The sequence below is a fragment of the Silurus meridionalis genome, chromosome 3 (genome assembly GCF_014805685.1).
Source record: "Silurus meridionalis isolate SWU-2019-XX chromosome 3, ASM1480568v1, whole genome shotgun sequence".
Taxonomy (NCBI): Eukaryota; Metazoa; Chordata; class Actinopteri; order Siluriformes; family Siluridae; genus Silurus; species Silurus meridionalis.
The window spans coordinates 12715973-12737712 of NC_060886.1; positions in this window are offsets into that span (position 1 = coordinate 12715973).

Genomic DNA, 21740 nt, shown 5'->3' on the forward strand with positions numbered 1-21740 from the left:
AGAGACACTGCATGCCATGTTTCAGATCGGATGAAAAGTTGCATAGTTATAGCCGTACAGCATCACCAAGTGGCAAAGCTACGCAATTTTTTTGAACACCTATTTAGAATGTTTTGACGACCCTTTCGAAAGTTCAAACTCAATTTTGTGGAAAAAAAAAAACGGACTTCGTAGAGTGAATCCATCAATAGACATTTTCTTTGTTTTGACTTAATGATTGAAGGGATATAAAACTTTTGACTGTAGCGCCCCCCTATGTCCAATTGGGTTGATGCTTTTTCAAACCCAACTCTACCCATCTGGCCAAATTTCAAGTCTCTAGGCCTTACGATTTGGTCTGCATGATCAGTTTTATGGGGGAATAATAATAATAAAAATCCCCACAATTACAATAGGGTTTCTGCACTACGTGCTTGAACCCCTAATTAACCTGCACTTTACCTTTGAAAAGAGTTGTGGCTGGCATGAGGAAGACAAGAGCAAGGGCAATGAGGAGGAGGGTTATTGCTTGAAAGGATAATGTACTTCCATTAGAACACACGTGGTCACAATTCTATAGTAAACAGTATGTTTGTGCGAATGCTGCCTGTATGAGGGATACACACCAAATGAGGACGAATAAGTAAGCTGACTTAAGCTCCCACTGTATTCTCAGCAAGAGAGTAAGAACAGTCATGTCAGTTGAGTCGATTTTTACAATGCAAATTATCGCGTGTAATGCAAGTTACATTTTATTTAAAAAATTTGGCTCCTTCTGCAAAAGCATTCGTAAATCGCGTTACTCCCAATCCAAGGTTCCACTGGACACCAAACCGAACTTTTGCTGTTTCCACACAGACGGTTTTAATTCCTAGATGTGTGAATCATGGCGGATTTTGGTTCTTCATTTGATACTTGGTGCATCAGTAAAACGAATATTATGTTTATTTATATTATATATTTTTAAATGCTTTTGTGTTTTATTAACATGGTCAAACAGAAATGCACGCTGCATTAATCACGCATTAATACAATTTGTGCCGGCAAAATGAATTTGCGTTAACACATTAATATACATATATATATATATATATATATATATATATATATATATATATATATATATATATATATATATATATATATATATATGTAGATTAATAAATTCTGTCGATTACTTTGTGATAGTGTTTAGTTTTAAGTGTGTTATATACAATTATGGGTGCAAACTCTGAAATTACCTTTGTGTAGGAGAATGCTGAGGATGGAGCCACCAGGAAGGAGGAAAAGAGGAAGGCTAAAAAGGAGGTTTAATGGATGTGGTGAAGGAAGACATGCGGATAGTTGGTTTGAAAGAGGCAGATGTAGAGGACAGAGTAGTATGAAGAAGGATGATCCGCTGTGCAGACCCCTAATGGGAGCAGCTGAAAGAAAAAGAAGACCTTTGTGTTCATTTAATATATTTTCAAACAATGGTTACAGTTGGTTTTCAGGTCTAAAACTGACTGGACTATTGAACAAAGGAATAACACAAAGGTAATTTTATTTGTTTGGTCTAAACTAAACTTAGAATATTTTCACTCTTCCAGTCTTTGCAAAAGCTATTTCATTACCTAAATTAGATCCTATTTAGGTCATAAATAATCACAAATAGTTTGGGCAATGCAGACATGGAGCTAAAAAATACCCATGACAATAACCCAGCATGTTTAGTTCTACACATAACCCATGTGTGCTCTGTGCTGAAATTATACTAATTTCTGGTCTGTAAATAAAAAAAGAAATAATGGCAGTGTTACAGTTATACTGATGTAATAAGAGAAATTCTAAATATATACTGAAAAGCAGAAATAGTTTTTTAATCAGTGAATGATATTAATTTAATGTTTTTCAGTAGAACGAAAGTCTGTTGCACACTGCTGCACTTTAGCTGGTCGAGGAGGTTTTGTTATAAATAATTTAAGTTGACTAAAGTGTCCTCAAAGTGTAATATCCCTGCAACACTATACTGCTATATATTGGAATCATGTTTAATTAGTCATATTTTGAAGCTTGAAAATGCGTTTCCTTACATTTCAGTTTTTGTCTACTTTATGCTTAATTTTTTTTGTTTTAGTTTTAAGCACTCTTACTGTATTCCAAGAAAATATTTGCTAGTAATTGTTGGTCATGGTCATTTGCTTCTCAGTGTACATATAATTTTTAACTGTAATAGAGAAAGGAACAATTGAGTTGAAAAACTGGTATTCCGCACCTACACATCACTTTCAAATGTTTCTTAAAGTAATGAGAAATATGATAGACAGATCTTATTGTTTTTTTTTACTTATTTAAACAATCTAGGAACTTTTGAACACTTTTTGAAGTTAAGAGCTTATTCAAGTCATATATGGAACATACTTATTATGCGTGACAGACCCTAAGCCTAAAGTACCTGTTTAGGATTCATCGGTTCAGTTCAAATCTTATTTCCCAGCTTATGTCTAATTCCTCTATAGAAATATCAATTATTTTCCTAATGTATTTCAAATCCTTGTCTTTGATCATGCTGTTATCCTACAAAGCCTCAGTCGAACAGGACAAATGGTCTTAATGAAGGTGGAACGTGCAGAGAAAATAAGATTTTTGGTGTTATTGTAGACCCTGAAGCAAACAAAGCTCCCCATAAATCTGTTGTTACAGAAATCTATTTATTTAATTATCAATTTATTATCAGAGCAATTATATAAACTTACAGAATATAAAGGTTATACCAGGTTTGTCCTTATCGCAATACCATTTTTATGTGTATTTGAACATAACAAATATATGCACATGTTCTACATGTTAACATTTTGCCATACACATTTTCCCCTTTGTTTTGTTATACATTTAACAAATATGATGGTGATGAATGTAAATTCTAATAATGAAGGAATATTAATTCTGTTAATTCTTTCTATTAAGGTTAAATTGCCCATACAAAAGAACATTAAGTCTATTATAACCATCAAAAAAACTGTATGCTCAATTTAGAACATTTTCTATGTGGTATATTTGTAAGTATTGTATTTGCAGTTATGGAAAAATCCTAGATAGATAAATCATAATTATGTCCATAAGGGTGTAAGGGCCGTCTCAGGTTGTAAACAAGTTAAATGTTTTTAAAAAAAAATCCCTTCTGAGTGTGCTGCGTGACACAATGATGAAATGATTTTATGTCCATCAAATACAAAATGGTTTTACAAATTAAAAACATGATGAAATTTCTTTAATCTTTGAAGAGAGGCCACATCTGGGAAACACATGTCCTAGTGAAAAGCATCTGCCCATGCTGAGGCCTGTAGTTCTGTTAGGCTGGTTATTTTCAGCAAATTCAGCTAAACTTCTAAGGTTTCTTCAATGTATTATATTTACTTTGATATGTGTGACTCTCCTTGTGTTAGTGTGGATTTCCGTTAGATGTGTAAGTGTGTTTGTGTAAGTAACCCCCCCACCAAAAAAAAAACCCTTGTTCAAACCTAACCAGACATTAGTGGGATTGTGGGCCTCCAGCATTTCAAACACCTTAATTAGTTATTCAGCTCCTTATTTGTGTTTGCTTCCCCCTCCGGCGCCTAATTAATGCTTAATGGAAACTGCTGAACTGAGCCTGTGGAGAGCTCATGAATATTGAAATTAGCCTGAACGATTTTTAAGGGGTTGCAGAGGGGAAAGAGGTTAGAATTGGTAGCACTGGTACTCATTATTGTGGTGAAATATATGCTTATGATATACCTATACAACTATATATACATGTAGTTTAAAGAATATCCAGTAACAGTATAATTATTCGAATGCGTTTGAACACTGAAAAAACATAATTAAAGTGTATACTACCATACATTTCTTAACATAATTTAACAATATTACATATTTCTTGTATTTTATGCATGTGACATTATTCAGAAATTATTAAACTTTTCAATAACTCATTATAATTCATAAAACTTTACACTTCTCCAGAAATGTACATATCGCTGATTATTTAAGATGTATGGCTTGATGACTTGAACCATAGTTTTCATGCCATAACCATGAAATTATGAACATGTTTATTAATGTTCCCTCAAAAAATGGATATGTGAAATGTAAGGGAGTGCAAGCAGAAAATAATATTAAAATATACACTAACAGGAAATTTTCCATAATTTATAAACAAATTTATAATTCAAATTTTTAGAATTTTTGTTGTCATGATTATTCAAGTCCATAAAACAGTTGCCGATTTACGACTAACTTCATTTAAATAACATTTATGAAAAATTATGCCCATGCTTTAAACAAAAGAGGGAAACAAGGCCTGTTTTCAGACCAGTGGTTTAATAGAGACTGGCATGTGAGTCATAAACTTGCAAAGAAGTTATTCAAATATAATTTGATATATGACAAGATATACAATTTGTGAACCCAAACATCCCCCATTAACATGACAAGGGCTCTTCCAGCAGTTTTTCTGACATCTGCAAAGTGTGTTCAAGATGACTGCATATCTGTCCATCCATTTGAGAGATCATAAAATGATAAACTTTTGCTTGAAGTTACCAGGAAAGTGTAAAGGCATTTTTCTGAAAAGATCTGTGAAAGCTTAAACTGTGAAGACAGGGTGAAATGTTTCTCTGGCATCGAGTAATACTAACAGTATTATGCCTGGCATGTTTTAAATTTGGTGTTTGATTTTTCTGGAGGAATTTTGAGGACATGCATGGAATTAAAATAAATAAGACTCCAAAAGAATTTTCAAAGAAAAAATATTTATCAAAGGAAGCTTATATCAAAAGGATCACAAATTACAATGCATACAGTGTTTTCATGCTTATACACAATATGTTAGCTGTTAATTTAAATTTTCTTGAGAAAAGTAGAAGTAAACTACAAAAGACTTACTAATTTGTTTCTATATCCTGTTTCTTTAATATTTTACTTGAAGGAAAAGAAACAATTGAAAAAAATTAATTTCTTAAAATTTGTAAAAAAAAACAACTTCTAAGCATACAGTGCATACATACAAAATTAAAAAATATCTGGAATAATGAAGTTAGCGCATAATATATTACCATGTAAATGTGGAATTGTTTGGAAATTGTTTATACTCCTTTATTAATTTCTATATTTGGCCGAGCTGTGAAAGAGAATCTGTAAAAAAAAAATCTGATCATGCTTGGTAATCCTGTCTACAACAATCATAAAAATAACAAAAAAAAGAGCTTTTCTTAGGGCATTGACAGTTTCTTCGGAGACAATTCCTTATGATGATTCTTCTTATGATTCTAATGCAAATACTTGATAACAGCAGGTGAAACTTTAAAAAGTCATATCAGTACTGTTACTTTCCTTGCAAGTTTTGTGCAGTTAAAATCTGGGAGTCATGGGTCACAGAAGAGCATCAAGCATTGTTTTAGGCAGTGAAATATTAGCGGTGATAAACATTAAGGGCTCCGTCAAGCCCTGTTAGATATCCTCGATGTGGTTCAGTCATTCTGTGTTCCCAGGGCAAGGACTATTTAATTATCACACTAAATGAATAATCAAAAAGTCAATTTCCAAAGAACCCCCTGCTTGCCTGCATGAAGAAGACAATTGCATTTATAATATCTGTATGCAAAATCTGTCTCTCACCCCACCACCACCTCCATACACCCCCGCATGCCTTGGAGCTATGCAAAACAAATGCACATGAATCCCTCCCCCTTCCATGATTTAAAGTTGTCCTTTACTGCTAATGAAATGTTGTACCAGTTCTCACTGTCCAACATGAAGAAGGAGACTGATTGTACATCATGTTCTACACCATTCTTTAAGTGATCTTTATTGATCTATTTGCTCAAGCCATGTCAAAAGAGGTTAATTATTCAATAATTGATTGCTTGCTGGCCTTGAAAAGCATGCAGATCGTCTATGTACGAGGAAAAGCGAATCAAATTGAGTCAGTGCGTCCTGATTTTGTATGACGTTTACCTCCACACCATCTTGCCAATCAACAAAGATAATTAGATTTACTCTTAAAAAGAAAAGGTTTGATAAAGATTATTATTGTTTCATTTGATAGATTTGGGGTTGTAGGCAGATGGTTAAGGCAAGTTTAGCATATTCATCAAGCCTGTGTTTAGCCACTAGATGGCAATACAGATTGGTGGACTCCAGTGACTGTCCTGGATAGGTGCTTAGGATGGATAGACATAGCACAGGTTTTCTGTAGTTACCTTCTCACGTTTCCTATTATGTTTTCATGTGATATTACATCAAGTTTAGCAGACTGAAGTCTATTGCAGTGACATTCACTGTAAGTTAAAAATGTTTGCATGCATTTTGTAACTTAAACATAAACAAGATGAATGAATATAAAAAAGATTTTTAATGGTAAATTCTCCCTAAGTATTCTTCCAAAAATAATCAGACTACTATATTTATCTCTCTATATTTCCTCTCTTTTGCTTACCTTCCTCTTGTGGTTTTGCTTTTGGAGACACATTCTTGAAAATGTGTTAAATCAACAGTGAGCCTGTATTATTCTAGTTTGATCTTCAATCCGCTCTCAGCAGGGGTAAAGTTTTAGTAGAATGCCTCTGTGACACATGAATTTTAATAAAAAAGTGTCAGTGTTGCCGGATGCTAAGTGTCTCAATCCCCTCAGAGCCAGGTACAGCAGCTCCAGTGCTGGTACCAGTCATGTTACATTCTGACTACTGGGCTACATTTTTTTTTTTTTTACATCTGCGTCTAAGAGATTTATTCCTGACTTCTTTTCTTTTCTTAAATTAGATATTTCATTACATATTTAAAGGCCTTGACTCTTCCCCATCTACTTAAAACATTGTGGTCCACTAATAAGATTGCCTTTCCTGGGCTCGTTAGCATGTCCTAATTAAATCTCAGGTGTTCAGTTCTTCATTAATGAGTCTGCAGTGGCACGGTGAGAAACCCTTACTCCCTGGGCTGTCTCATTTTGCTTCATCGTAGCATTATGGAGCTTGTTGGAGAGAGGGTGGAGGAGAGGGATGAGAGGGCGGGGGCAGTTATTTTCTGCTAGTTTGGTGTGCATATGTGCCCCCTCCACCCTGTCATGCCCTACAGACCCATTCTCACACATTTGAACTGTTAACATGGTGACACCTGCCTGTTTGGCAGAGAGAATGGCGTCTGTTCCATGAAATGGAAGCAATGGAAAGACAGTTTATTCAATTTAGATATGTGTAGGTGAGTGACATCGTAGATGCTAAAATTGAGGATAAACTCATTGCTTGCTCTAGTTTTTTTGTACTTCATTTTCTTTTGTGTGCTAATGCATTTATCAACATAAATTTGCTCTCTAGAAATTTGATACATAAATCTTAACTTTTGCATCAGATGCTTAATACAAACTTAGTGATATTACAAGTCCCGAAAGTGTAATCCATAAAGCTTTTCTTTGGTGTCCTTGACGTGTCTGATGACTCAGCTGTGTGCACTTTTATTCTCCTCCCCACTTTCTTCCTTGTCCCTTTTTTCTCCTTTATCTTTCCCTTTTTATCATATTTCTTCAGGTTTTCAAAAACAAACACTGTTAATGAACTACTGTGCTGACATATGCAGAATGCCCAACAACTAATTTAATACTAGTGCCACTGATCAAATCTCCCTGTGGCCTGTGTGTCCTGCACTGCATCTCAATGAGAGGACGCGGGAGCATGAGCGAGACAGGGTGAGACAGGCACACAGCTAAGTACAGATTCCAAGAGCTCCCTGTTTAAGATAATGATCACATTTTTACAGACTTTGTTTAATGTGCGATTACTGTTTTGTTGCTGATGAAGGTAACGCTGAGTGCTCCATTTTGATGTTGCAGTGTTTGCATAATCAGATGTGCTATAAGGTGGAGTAGTTAGAATGCACAGGGGCTGCGTGGCACCGGTTGCCATGGGGGCAAGCCAAAGTCGCTGATGTGCAGTAAATTGATTTCGATGGAGATCTGAGGGATGAATTGAAAATGAATGCCTTCATAGGTGACCTCTTTGCTAGTGTCACTGAGATTGCCTCCCCAGCATGCTTCATGTTGATTGACAGGTTGACTAACGAGTTCTGCCTCTGTGTGTTATAATTTACCTGTGCAAAAGACGACTTCTACTACCTGCCTAACACACATGCAGTGAGTTATATAGTCTTCATTTGGTAAAAGAAGAGCATTGAAATGTAAGGAAAATAAAATAGTGTGATATATTAAAGAGTGTTTTTGTGTTTTGATCTTCCTTTTTTAAATTGTTTTATTGATTGCTTATTGATGGCTTGCTACACAAGTTTCAGATAAGATCTGGAATGAGGTTTTTAAGCCATTTGAGTATTGTTTGTTATATAAAACATATATATATATATAAAACCCTCATAAATGTACTGCATTTTAGACATTCATCTATGAACAACTTGCTGGTTTAAAATTAGTCTATTCATATTTCTTCTCCACTGCCTAAACATTTTCAAGCATTTTCATTTTGAGTTATAGGTTACATAAGGGTTACATTCAACTACATTCTACAGCTTAGATCTCACAGTGCTCTTCCAAGATGCTCTGAGATGAATTGAGTGAAAGTTGAACAAAGATGTTCCACACATTAAATGAAGAAGATTATAAACTTCCTTAAAAAAACACCAAAATAAGAAAAGGAAGAACTGCTTTAGGGCCTGTTTGATTATCAGCATATTTGAATTAGTAATTACACAGAAATTATTTTTTGAGGAAGGATAAGAAGGGCTTTGTATTTTCATTCACCCAGGCACTCAGGTGTGGAGGTGAGGCCAAAGTAATGCAGAGGGACTGTGGGAGTTGGGGCTGATGGCAATATTAAGGAAGCCAAGGTGACCCGCTGTTAAAAACAGGGGGCAGGAATGTGGAGGAGGCCCAGCTGTTCCCTCTGACAGTAGCCTGGGTAGAGGATTTCTTAGGCAGGCTGTGGGGTCTTTAGCTTGTGCATCTCTAACCTTGCCCCTCTGATTGTGCTGAACACTAATGGAGAAGGCACTCTGAGTGTGCTGTGGACCAGGAAAATCTAAAACAAGAGAAAACTGCTCAGGGAGAACTCTAGCTAAGCCTTACTATGTTGCTCTCATTCTGTGTTTGTGGTATTTTGTTTCACTTTTCCTACATTTTTTTACCCTAACTTTCAATTATTTCAGTTAAACAATACAATCTTTTGGTAACATTTAGTTCATTCCGAGGAGGCAGTTTATAGCTAATAGTGGATTGTGTGCATACTGTCTGAAATAATGGTAAAGAACTCCCATTTTGCATATGGACTGGGCAAACTTGGGGATGTTTTGGCAAAAGTCCCAGTGAGATGCTACACTTTCCCTGTGAAAGTATTTTTTTTGTGTACTCTTGTGCACTTTCAGACACTTGGACACACATATACACATGCACAATAAATGTGTTGTGTTTACCCATTTTAACTAATTAAATAGGTTTTTATGATATGCAGTGTATCAGACATTAAATCTTAATAAAGAATACATTTTTTATGTGATCTGTATAATGAGGTTTAAAGTCTATGCAGTTGGGAGCTAGCGAAAAATATAATTACTCGCTAAATTTGTCCATAGGTATAACAGAATACCAGACGTTTCTCATTAATACCAGTACACAATAAAAAGTGCAACATATTGCATTGCATCCTGATGAGTACTAGCCTGCAGGTTTTTATAGTTTTGTCAAAAAAAGAGCAAAAAGTATGCATTTATGCAGATATGCATTCAGTGTGGTCAGGGTCACTGCAGTATAGAGTGTTTTGAGACATTTAGAAGACATTAAACAGTCCTGTCAGCTCTCTTATCTAGTGGGCTCTCTGCCAATACCTGGAGTTATGCACCATATCTGTGAGTCTTCAGGGGAATAAAGGTGTGTGAAATGACAGGAGTGTCACTGCTTTCTGGGATTGATTTAGCTGCAAGATCTGTTCCACTGACAGCATGCAATGTGCCATGTTTGGGTGTGTGTATTTACCACTGTGGCTGTCATCTCTGTCAGCATTATCTGGAAGAAGTGATTGGGTGGTGATGTCCTATTAGACACCCCCTGTACATTGGGGGGGAGAAGTTGTTGACTATTCCTGCGAGGCAGTATTCCTAGGTAGATTTTGCTTTCTGTCTTGTTTTTCTCTCTCTCTTTCTCCTTTTTACAGACTTTTTTCCTACTTCAATTTTTTCTCTGCCTCCCACATTCTCTCTCTCTCTCTCTCTCTCTCTCTCTCTCTCTCTCTCTCTCTCTCTCTCTTTCTCTGTTCTGGGTCTCAGTCAGGCCCAGATGTCCCTCTGTACTCCTTGTCTCTTTCATGTAGCTGTTAATGAGGGAGTCACATATGGCCTTCACCCTTGTTAGAAGGACTGGGTGACACTTTTGGGGAGTGTGGGGGTGGCTGCGTCGTTCGGGTGGTGAGCATGTGGGTGGGCAGCAGCTCTGTCTCGCTGGCACACAGAGGGCATGTGGAGGGCACAGTTCCAGGCACAGAGGCTGAAAGGTCAGGAAAAATGGTTAAATGTTTGCTACTATTAGTCTAAACTACCCTTAGCATGTCCTTCCTTGTTCGGATGTGTTACAAAATAAGAATAGTATTGGTTGTATGCAATAAGCAGATTTACTATGATTCACCTAGATTACTCCCTCAGTGAAAAATCTTATACATTTTACACTTAATGTCCTTTGCATGTGATTATGTGTGAACCCAAGTATAAATAATGTGATCACATAAAAAAATTTAATTAGCATAATAAATTAATCATATGTAAAAAAATAAATATACTAAAATCATATGAGAGAAATAAAAACGCATACACTGCATGTGGGGAGAAAAAAAACATGTAAGAGTGTGAATAATCAGAACGTGCGTGACTTCTCTGTAAGCGATAGATTCTTACACTGCTCACTGGTGTGTTTGTACCAAAGAAATGGCAGAGGATTAATTGGTGTGTACAAAGTGAAAGTTATGCTGATGTTCACTGTAAACTCTCTGTACTTCAAAAAGAATAACACTCGAAAAAGCTCTGAACACAACAAAGAGAGTTCAAGAGGGTTCAAAGAAATTTTTCATAAATAACCGTAATTTACTTTGCTTGTATTATTTGAATATTCATAATCACCCCAGGTTTCACCTCTCATACACAGGCATTTCTAGTTAAGCATCTCAAAAGTGCTCTCTTGCTCGAGCTGAATGCTAAGATCCAGTGTTTTCATGTTACCACCACTTTAAACACTTCAACTCTTTCATTTATTTCTCAATTCTTATCTTATAGAGCTGTGTGTGATGGTTTAAAACATTTATTGTTTCATTTATTATTTATGTGTGGCTATGAGGATATTACACTCAATGATAATTTATGATCAGATATTTTGTTCATTGATTTCTGTTTAGTGGTGAGTGATCCATGAAGGATTAGCTAACCTTTTTAAATACATGATTATTTATTATGTGATAACATATGAAAAAAAACCCCACACAGGGGCATTTTACCATTATTCAGAAGTATTTAATTAAACATTGATGACATTAGGTGAATAACAGTGGATCCAAAATAATAGATGGAATGAACGGGAGAGAAAAATAGAACCTCATACCCTACACGTGAACTGTGTACATCTGCAGCATCTATAAATTCCGTAAATGAATGCGTGAATTGTTTGTGAACAGATGACCAGCTGAGGTTAATTTTAAATGTCAGTGACACATGACACAGTTTGACATGTTGTGTGTGCCGTATAACAGTTTTATAATCACTGCAAATTGTTTTTGTTTTAAGCAGTCATATTCATGAGCACTGCAGTTCAAAGCAGCTTTCGCTTCTACTTCAAACAAGTATGGACTAAATGTTTCTCTCTTTCTTCTTCTGCAGTATAGCAGGTTCAGCTCTGTTTGGACCTCTAGTGCAAGGTCATCCCACTGCTCTCTGCTTCACTTACAAGTGCCCCCTTTTCATAGGGCCTTCCGACGCTGAGCGAGATCAGGACAATGGACGGGGATGAAAAAAGAAGTAGAAGAAGAAAAAGAATAGTTCAAAAGAGATAAAGGATACATGAGAAGATAGCTGACGAGTGAAAGGGAAGGTGAAGGGAGGGCAAGAGAGTTTCGAAAGCAGAGCACTAAGATGGAGAAAGATGAACAGTTAGAGTGCACAACAGAAGACAGAGCTAAGTGCAACAAGAATAGGTAAGTGCCCTACCATGCTAGAGAAAGTGGACACCACACTGGTATCTGCCCATCCAATGCTTTTAGCCATCTTATGACCTGAGGTTACTAAAAAAAAGAAAAAGAACAAGCAGGGAGATGCTCTGTGTCACTGCTCTTTACATGAACCTGAAAGTGAACAGATTCTTTTGAACAAGTTAAAATAATTAATGCTTTATCAGAATAAAGATGCAGAGCAACATATAGAATATGATTTAAACTGTTTATAAGTGCACTGAGCAGAAAAACACACCATAAGAAATTTACTAGTTATGATTGGGGTGTGTGGGTATGTGTCTGTGTGTGTGGGGGGTGGGGGTTTGGGGAATGAATGCAAGATATTTAGTTATTCAGGGATATTTTTGCTAAGGTATATGTCAAACAGCTTTATTTACATATTCATTTTTATTTTTGTAAAAAATTTAATTTTTATTAAACAGTAAATTATTTATTAAACTTTTATTATATTGTCAAATTGGTTCATTTTATTCCTGTGATATTTCTAGTATTATCTGTTAAATTAAAGAAATATATTGCACTTCTGTCATGTTGATTGACGTGTATTTTGCTACGAGTAATTCTTTAAATTGATTTGAAAATTAATTAGTTGATTTTAAAATTAAATTGTTAAAAAAATAAGTTATTGGCCAATAACTAAGACTTCAATAATAGCATGGGTTTCTGAAAGGCAATTTCTAGAGAGAATTTTAAATTGTGTATATCTGATTCTGGTAAATTCCTCTATTATATAGCTAATTGTGTTATTATACTGTCTTTTTATCTCTTAGCTAAAAAAGTTTTGAGAGGGTTGAAAAGTTCATTGGATAATTAAGGGTTCATAGCTTTCTGAAAGGATTCTGCTTTTTTCTGTACCCATTTACGAGATCTCTGTCTGATTAGGGAAACACTTTGGTGTATGGCACTTCAAGGAATCTTTAGTGTTTCCTGGAGAGGGCTACTTTTTGAAGTGTAAGAGTGTATTGTCTGATGCTTATACATATATAATTAATTAGAGTTTAGTATTATATATTATAAGTAGTATACATTCTATGTATTATTCAGAACCATTCAAAGCCACTTAATCCTTTCAATATATTAACAATTTTTAGGTAGTTTTTGATGATATTGAAATACACATTCTCAATAATGTATACAATAATTCATAATGTGTGTGTGTCCATCTCTCTATCGCTCTCTCTCTCTCTCTGTGTATATATATATATATATATATATATATATATATATATATATATATATATACTTTTTTCTTGATAATTTTTATTACATTTTTTTATAGCATGATGTGACTTAAAACCCATCCTAAAAAGTCGAATGATTTTTATTTATTTATTTATTTTTTACCCTAGGTCATCAAGGTCTAAGTGACAGTTGAACTAAAATGTTCCTGATGTGTGCTGGCTAGAACTGCTGGTTGTGTGAGTGTTTTGTGAGTGTGTGGTGGAAAAAGCTCGATGCAGGCAGACATTCAGACAGCCTGTCTGCTGTGCGCCGGCTGCACACGTTTTTTCCCCTCTGTAAAAATATCACACCTTATTTACAATTCAATGAGGTGCACTGGGTAAGAGTAACAAAGCCTCCCTCTCTCTCTCTCTCTCTCTCTCTCTCTCTCTCTCTCTCTCTCTCTCTCTCTTCCTATTTTCCCTTGCTCTCCCCCCTTATTTCTCCATTTCTATCTATCTCTTCCCTTCCCTGCCTCTCACTTTCTCTCTTGCCCCTTTTTTTTGGCTTTCTGTCCTCTCTCTCTTTCTCTTACCGTTCTTCTCTCTTCTTTCATTTTCTCTCGGATGTTTTGGCTTAAGCATTGCTCGGTGCACCAAGAACAAATAATCAGGAAAAGAACATACATCACTTCTCTTTACCCAAGTCTGAATATTTAGAATTTTGGGTTCGTTCTCTGTTGATGCATCTTCTTTTAATTTAAATGAATTGAATGAAAAACAGGTCAGAAACAGATGTTTCAAGCATCCAAGGGCTTACTAGTAATTATATCATGCCAAACTGCTGTGAGCTGATGCAGTTCTTATTGTATTATGAGCAGTAAAAAAAAAAAAAGCCCTGAGGATTTTTTTTCCCAAAACAGTTTAAGTTGTTGACAGAGAATAAAAGGGTGAAAAAGCTCTTTGTTGAAGCTTGTTTGTAAAGGAAACACTTTCCTTTTTCGAAATGATTTTTTTAACACTGTCCACATGTTTTATTAAAATTAGACCCTATTTTGGATTTTAAAATAATCTGGGAAAATTTATTGTGTGCTGTTGTGATAGAACTCGGGCAATGTTCTCCCATGCAGTGGCATTATAATTTAACAAAAACAAAGATTGTGAAATTTAAGGAATATATCCTCAATGCTTTTACACACAATTTTTATGCGCCTAGACAGTATCACACTTTGCATGTGGATCTCATGCAATTTCTCTTCTGGTAGATTATGTGCCGATAAATATTATGGTTTTAACTTAAGAAGAAAATACTGATGTCCATCCTACCTGCCCATAACTCACTCTCCCCTTAGCAGGAGTGTATCAGCCTGAGCAGCTGTCCAGATGTGGCTCTTACATATTCATGGGTTCGGCTGTTTCTGTCAGGGTTGTCATGGTGACGTTTCCAGTGCAGTTAGATGCCAGTGAGAGTTTCTCTCTCATCCATCACCAGTGCCAAAGGTCAGCGTTAACCTCATTCACACTCTGCATTTTAATAACCCACTGCCTTTCACAGGTTTTACTCAATGGTTGATACTGAATGATTATAACATACACAACAGTTTCATCAGAAATCAACTTCAAACTCTTTTTAGGTTCTCCTCTCATGATTTAATAAGTGTTGCTGTATAAAAGGCAGTTATTACTCTTTTAAATAAGACGAATAATTCATGGTTTTGTGCTTGATTCCAGAGACAAAACTGAATCTTGTGCTGAGGAAGCAGAAGTGAATCAGTGTTGAATAAGGCAAAATGTGTCTGTAAGGAACTTGTCTGCTCTCCACATCCAGAGTTGACTAAAATAATTGAGTTTATTTGCAGTCCAAGCTTGAACAAAGTTTTGTTTTAAGTATTCGGAATGCAGCGCACGTGCCATGCAACTTATTTATGAAATATTTCTTAAATTAATTTGTCATAAAAGGATTTTAATGTTTATAAATCTGATATTGTATGCTTTATTTTATAATTGTTTTCAAATTAAATCAGTTGAATTTATATTTCGCAATGGTACAAATGGTATATGTATTGTATTGTTATCGGCAGTCAAGAAATCTGCTTTACTGGTTTTGAAAAAATAATCTTTAAAACTAATTTAAATTTTTAAACTAATTTTGATTTATTACTACAAAAATGTAAATACAATTTCAAAATTAAGCATGATGATATATAAAATATAAATCTATACTAATTCATGTAGTGTGAAATTCTATGTAAAGCAACCTTTATATGTGACCTTATATTTGTGGCAGAAGTATAATGTAACAATTAAATGTATTTATTCTTATTCTGTATTTATTTTGTTATTATAATAATAATAATAATAATTATTATTATTATTATTAATAATAATAATAATAATAATACTATTATTGTTATTATTATTATTATTATTATTATTATTATTATTATTATTATTATTATTATTATTATTATTATTAGTGTTACTAGTATTATTATTCTGTGTTGCAGTAATACATGTGCAAAAAAAATTGGAACTGCTTTGTATTATATACAGCAGAAGATGGAATCTAGAAGAGAAAAAGAATAAAGGTCATGACAGTAAATGACCTGCCACTCAAGAAAGAGTGTAATTTAAAGCATCACTGTAAGACCAAAGAGAAGGAGGTAGGAGGTAGATTTGGACTTGAAGTCAGTTATACAGTTTGAAAGAAATTATAGAGAACAATAGAGCTTAGTAACTAAAATAAATTACAGATGGTATGTTACAGATGTTTTGAGTAGTGAGTAAGATAAATAAAATAGTTAAAATATATATATGTGTGTGTGTGTGTGTGTGTGTGCGTGTGTGTGTGTGTGTGTGTGTGTGTGTGTGTGTGTGTGTGTGTATGTAAAATCACAAATTAAAAAGAAAAATGCATGCAAGATGCATGTGAAGTCCAAGACACAGTCACACCCCAATACACACTTGTGCTAATTTTCCCACTATGCTGCTTTCACTCTGTGGAGTCAGGCTGCTCGGGGTGTGCAGAGTGGAGAAAGGAGGGGTGTAAGAGAGGGGTGAGGGGGCAACAGTATCCAGAAGAAAATGTGCACAAAGCTGTGGTAATGAATATTCATCTGTGACGGCGGCTGGGGCCGTGGCATGTTCTTCTGGCTGAGAGGAGCGAGTGGGCCGGGGGTGGGGGAACATAAAAGCCCGTGGCCGATCCCATTACCCAATGCTGTGCAGGCTTAATGTGATTCAACCAGTAGTGTGTGTTCTGCCGGGACGCTCAGTTTTAATCCAAAGCTTTAAACGGCAGCCATACCACATTCTCACAGGCTAAAGTACACGTGAGCTGATCCCACACGTCTCAAACACAAACAGCTGATGTTAGAAATCCTTATTTGGGTAATTTTAGCATATATTATGTGACAGCTAAAAGGCTTTTTATGTCCGTGGAAATTTGTTGTATGATGAGAATATATGTCTCTGCACCCTTTATTCTGTTTTTTTTTTTTTTTTTTTTTAATTATTAATGATAAAATAGGGTGCAGCATAACTATCATAATGTTACTAATATGTACAAAAATGAATGCAGTATATTAGATCTCTTTTCTCCTTTTAAGGAAAATTGGCTTGAAAATGATTAATAGATTAATTGCAAAGTCGTCTTTCCAATCTCTTTCTGTCTCACCCATGTGAGTACATGTGCTCTTAGATGGCTGTTCAAGCAAGCTTTGGCATATTTACTCAGTGACTCTCTGGGCTGCACAACCCATTACTGCATTTGACTGTCTATTTTTGGTGTGTAGACATATATCTCCTCTCATTTACTCAAATTTCTGTAGTGCCAAATGAATATTTTTGACTTTGAGCAGCATACTTTATAAGAACAATCGATCTGATCACCAGACACACAGTGTATGTCTGCACACAGATTGCATGTAATGTTATTCAGCTGTATTAGTTTTATAATTGTTTGTGAAACTCTAGCCACAGTACAGACGGCTTCAGAACTGCTGGGGACTTTTTTTTGACAGTCCCTCACTGAACATTGTAAGAGGCTTTGGCTTGTTTGAGTTACATTGATTTTCTGAGTGCACTCAAATGACCTTTATTACTGCTCTCTCTGTATGACATGTAGCTTTGGACTGGTAATCCACAGTGAGAGGTGATATAGTGTCAGCCTGTAGATCCAGAAGAGGGCATGGTATTAAAACATAACACTGTTGAACAGGGCTACAGCTAAAGCCACACATATGTATATAAAAAGACAGGCAAAAAATTGGAACAGGAAAATTAAAGCGCCTTTGTGAGGTGTGCTGCTGCAAGCATTTAGGCAAACACAATTTTAAGCTTATCGTGGCAAGCACTCTTTCCCAATCATCCCTAACAGCACCTCGCCTCTCGCTCACTCCAATCCGGATCATTTTCAAATGCAAATAGCAGCACTTCACAGTAATCTCACCCAACACAGAGGCGAATCTATTTGCATTCGTAAGTTGGACGCTACTGCAATAAGTCTTAAACACACTATCAGCATAAAGTAGGTAGAAAAATGTACTTTGTTAAATTTGGCAAAAGCATTGATGAATAATTAATTTACTATTATTGAAAAATGTAATGGCATTGTTACTGATCATTTTCCTATGTGGATTTAACAATTTATATATAATGTAATTGTCCAGGTCCTACCTGCATTCCCTTGCAGAACTGTCACACGGATGTCATGTTTTTTACACACATGTAATGGACTCCTCATAACTAGCGTGTGTGTTTGTTTTAATTTAGATTTTTACATGTGATTTATTTATTTTTATGTTTTTAATTTTTCATGCAACTAATTAAATTTCACATCTGCTTACATATCGTTCATGCTAAATGCACCTTCATATGTTATAAACTGCCACTATGCCACCATGTCAGAGGGCAACAACTTGGATAAGAGTGAAAACTACATAAGGCTCACAGAGGCCCATGAAATGTCATCATTCCCACCAAAAAGGGGGAGCCTGCATATATTCAATGACTCTTAAAGTGAAGTCTTTAAAAGATATACCACTTAGTGGATTATTCCTGATAACACTGAGGTTGACAGTGTATTATGGACAGTAAACAGTTTTCAGGCTGTATACTAAAGCAAACACCAATTGTTACCTTCAGTTAATTATGGACAGTAACACCAATTAAATTTTTTCTGCCTTTCCCTTTTTACCACTATGACTTTTTTTTTTTATTTCTGAAAGACAAAGCAAAAATCTTACTAAATTATGTTTATTGTCAAGTATTCGTTCTTTTAAAGGATTCTACCAATACAGAAGTTAGATCAGAAATACAAGCACTGCTTGTAGTTGCACTCTAAAACTGTATATAACAGCTAAAGGACAAGGCTCATAGCACACTGAGTGAGCATTTACTCTGGCTGATGATAAAGCCAGATGGATTATGATACAGAGCCAACCATCTTTAGGGAGAACGCCAGTGGTTTCACACTTGGGGAGAGAAAGAGAGCGTGTAAGTGTGACAGGATAAATTCATCAACCCGCTAATGTGTGCGTTTGCGTGTTCCAGGATGCTGGAACATCATCAAGCACATTCTTAAAAGTATATTGCATTATGGCTTCATGTCTTTTGAGGTGAAATGATCATCAATCAAACCCAATATCGAGTATGAGAACATTTTAGCAGGTGAAAGTCTCCTTTTTATAGTCAAAAGTACAGCAGACCAAATGAGAGCTGAAAAATGAGAGAAATAAGTAGTAAAATGCCTTGTTGCTTTGCTCATGTAGGAGTTAGCACCTCATTAGCAAGTACAAGTCTTGTGGGGGCGAAAGTGATGGAGAGGAAGAGATGGAGAATGAAAAGAAAGGAGGTGGAGTGAAGGGATTCAGGAATTGTAGCCTCTTGTGGGAGAAAAGATGCTGTTTGCTGCAATTGATTGGCTTATTTGTAGCCTACTTTAGGAGGCTTTTGAAACTTAAAACATTTTCCTATTGTTAAAAACATGCATAAAAAAGATTCCAACACATTATATACCAGTGCTAATATATGGTCAGATCCAAAAGGTAGTTACTTAAGATATAATCATTTGGGAATATGAGCAAATGTTAATGTGTGCCTAGAGTGCTGACAGCACTGCTGCCACATCTAAAATGGAAAGACTTTGAAGCAAAGTGTTGTTATGCCCTATACCTTGGTACTGGAATACTAATGTCCATACAGAGTTTGAAGCAGTAAGGCTGAGCTGTGCTCAGAGCTGGGTGTGTTATCAATGTTCTAAGAAGGTCGTCATTTGAAAAAGAGCCCTCTGCATTAGCATTCATAATTGCCTACATGACGTACTTGACATGGTTCGTTTACCAGAGAGTGTGGAAACAAGCTGGCAGGAATATGTTCTTTAATTAAGAATATGACTAAAGAACACGTCCCCCATGACCGCTAATGGAAATGTTTGTTAATTCAGTTATCTGGGCATGAAATTCCTTTGGCTGTGACTGGCAGAATAAGGTCATTTGTCATATAAAATAACACAAATCTTCCAATCAATCCATAGAGATTAACAAAAGGTGTATTAGGTTTTATATTCATTCAGTAAATGTAATCTTTTTTTTTTAACATCAAAAGCTAAATTTCTTTTCTCCAACAGATTGAAGACTCTAAAGCAATAGAAGAAAGAAATGCAGCTGTTCAAGTATGTGTTTTTTAATCAAAGCATGATCAAATACATAGGTGTATCTGACTGTGAATAATATATTAATGCTCTTACAAAGGCATTGCCACAGGCTATGTGTAGTGAAGGAAGCACTGAGGGATTCATCAATGTCCTCCGGTTTTCATATACTTTTTTGCTGAGTCCACAGAGTGAAGGAAAGTACACAGTTCACTGTGAAGTTATAGAACTCATCTTGGATGATACAGAGACAGGCAAAAGGCACTAAAAGAAGTTATGCGGCATACCCATGTATTTTCTTTTTCTTACAGAGGGACCTAGAAAATTGTGAAATTGAACATATGAACTTTTTTCCAATTTCTAAATAATCCAGTTTATAACAAATCCCTGAATTTTCAATGCGCTTTCCGAGCCACAGAGTAATGTATTAAGTGTTGTTTGATAATGCTGTATTCAGCGTTGGTCTCTTAAGGTTATTTATGTGCGAAAAGTTCTTATTCGGACTCAAGTGCAATTCACACCTCTAAGGTTGTGAGATTTGAGTCGCACTCTCAGGTCAGGAATTATTCAATTGCATCCACTTTTAAACAGATGCACCTTGTTTTAATTGTAAAAGGAAATTCATTAAAAAGACAATGCATAAAGATAAAAGATATGTATTTTCCTCATTGCTATCAAATGTAGTACAAAAACAAAAGACAATTTCAATATTCAGACAAATACAACAGATATTATACAGTATGAATATATATTAATATGTTAGTATATTTATGTTTCCCCAAACTGCCATTTCACAATATTTTGTCTTTTCGCATTGTTCCAAAAGTCTTTTTGGGTGTTTTATTGGACCTCAAATTGTCAGACCTTTTTGTCCTAACTGATATCATGCACAATCAACATTGCCTACAGCTGAGACTAACTGCTGTTTAAACTCTGCCCAAGGTATACAAATCTGTCTACATTTATGTCCGTGGTTGACCTTAAGTGTTGCCCATTGTTCCTTGACTATGCATAAAAGTGCTCATAGAAAGTTTGCTAAGAGTGTGGGTTTCCTAAAATTAACTGGAAGACGATGTCAACAGCAGTTAAAGTACCAATTCTTACACATTACAGTCTCTGTAGTTGGAAAGCTGCATTGATCTTTTAGCAATCAACCCACTGTTAATTAGTAATTCCCTGTTCTTAGTAAGGCTTTACATTTTTTTGGCAGTATTGATAGGGTTTGGAGGTTACATTTTCTTAGGAGAGAAGCAGAACACAAGGCTTAAATCACTGTGATTGTTTTTGTTATTTTAATTATTTTTCTCTTACGCAGTTATCTGCTTATGCTTAATACCACTGGTGGACAGTAAAAAAGTAAATGTAATTTGTTACTGCACTTAAGTAGCTTTTTCACATATCTGTACTTTACTGTAGTATTTCCATTTGGGGACACACTTACTTTAACTTCACTACATTTTAAAGTCAAATATCATACTTTTTACTTAATTACATTTTGTGAAATCAGTCGTTCATTTGTATTTATTTAGTGGATAAAAACCAATCAGGGTAGAGCACGCACTCTGTTTTAAACTTGGTCTGATTGCCACTTGGTGGTGTCTACTTAGCATGAAAATACAGTTCAGTGTCAATTCAACAGCAAGCAGAACATTTTGAGAGAAATAAATGAGAGAAGAAACTCCTGTCTAACTTGCCACTGCACCCGTGACCTTATTTGCGAGATTTATT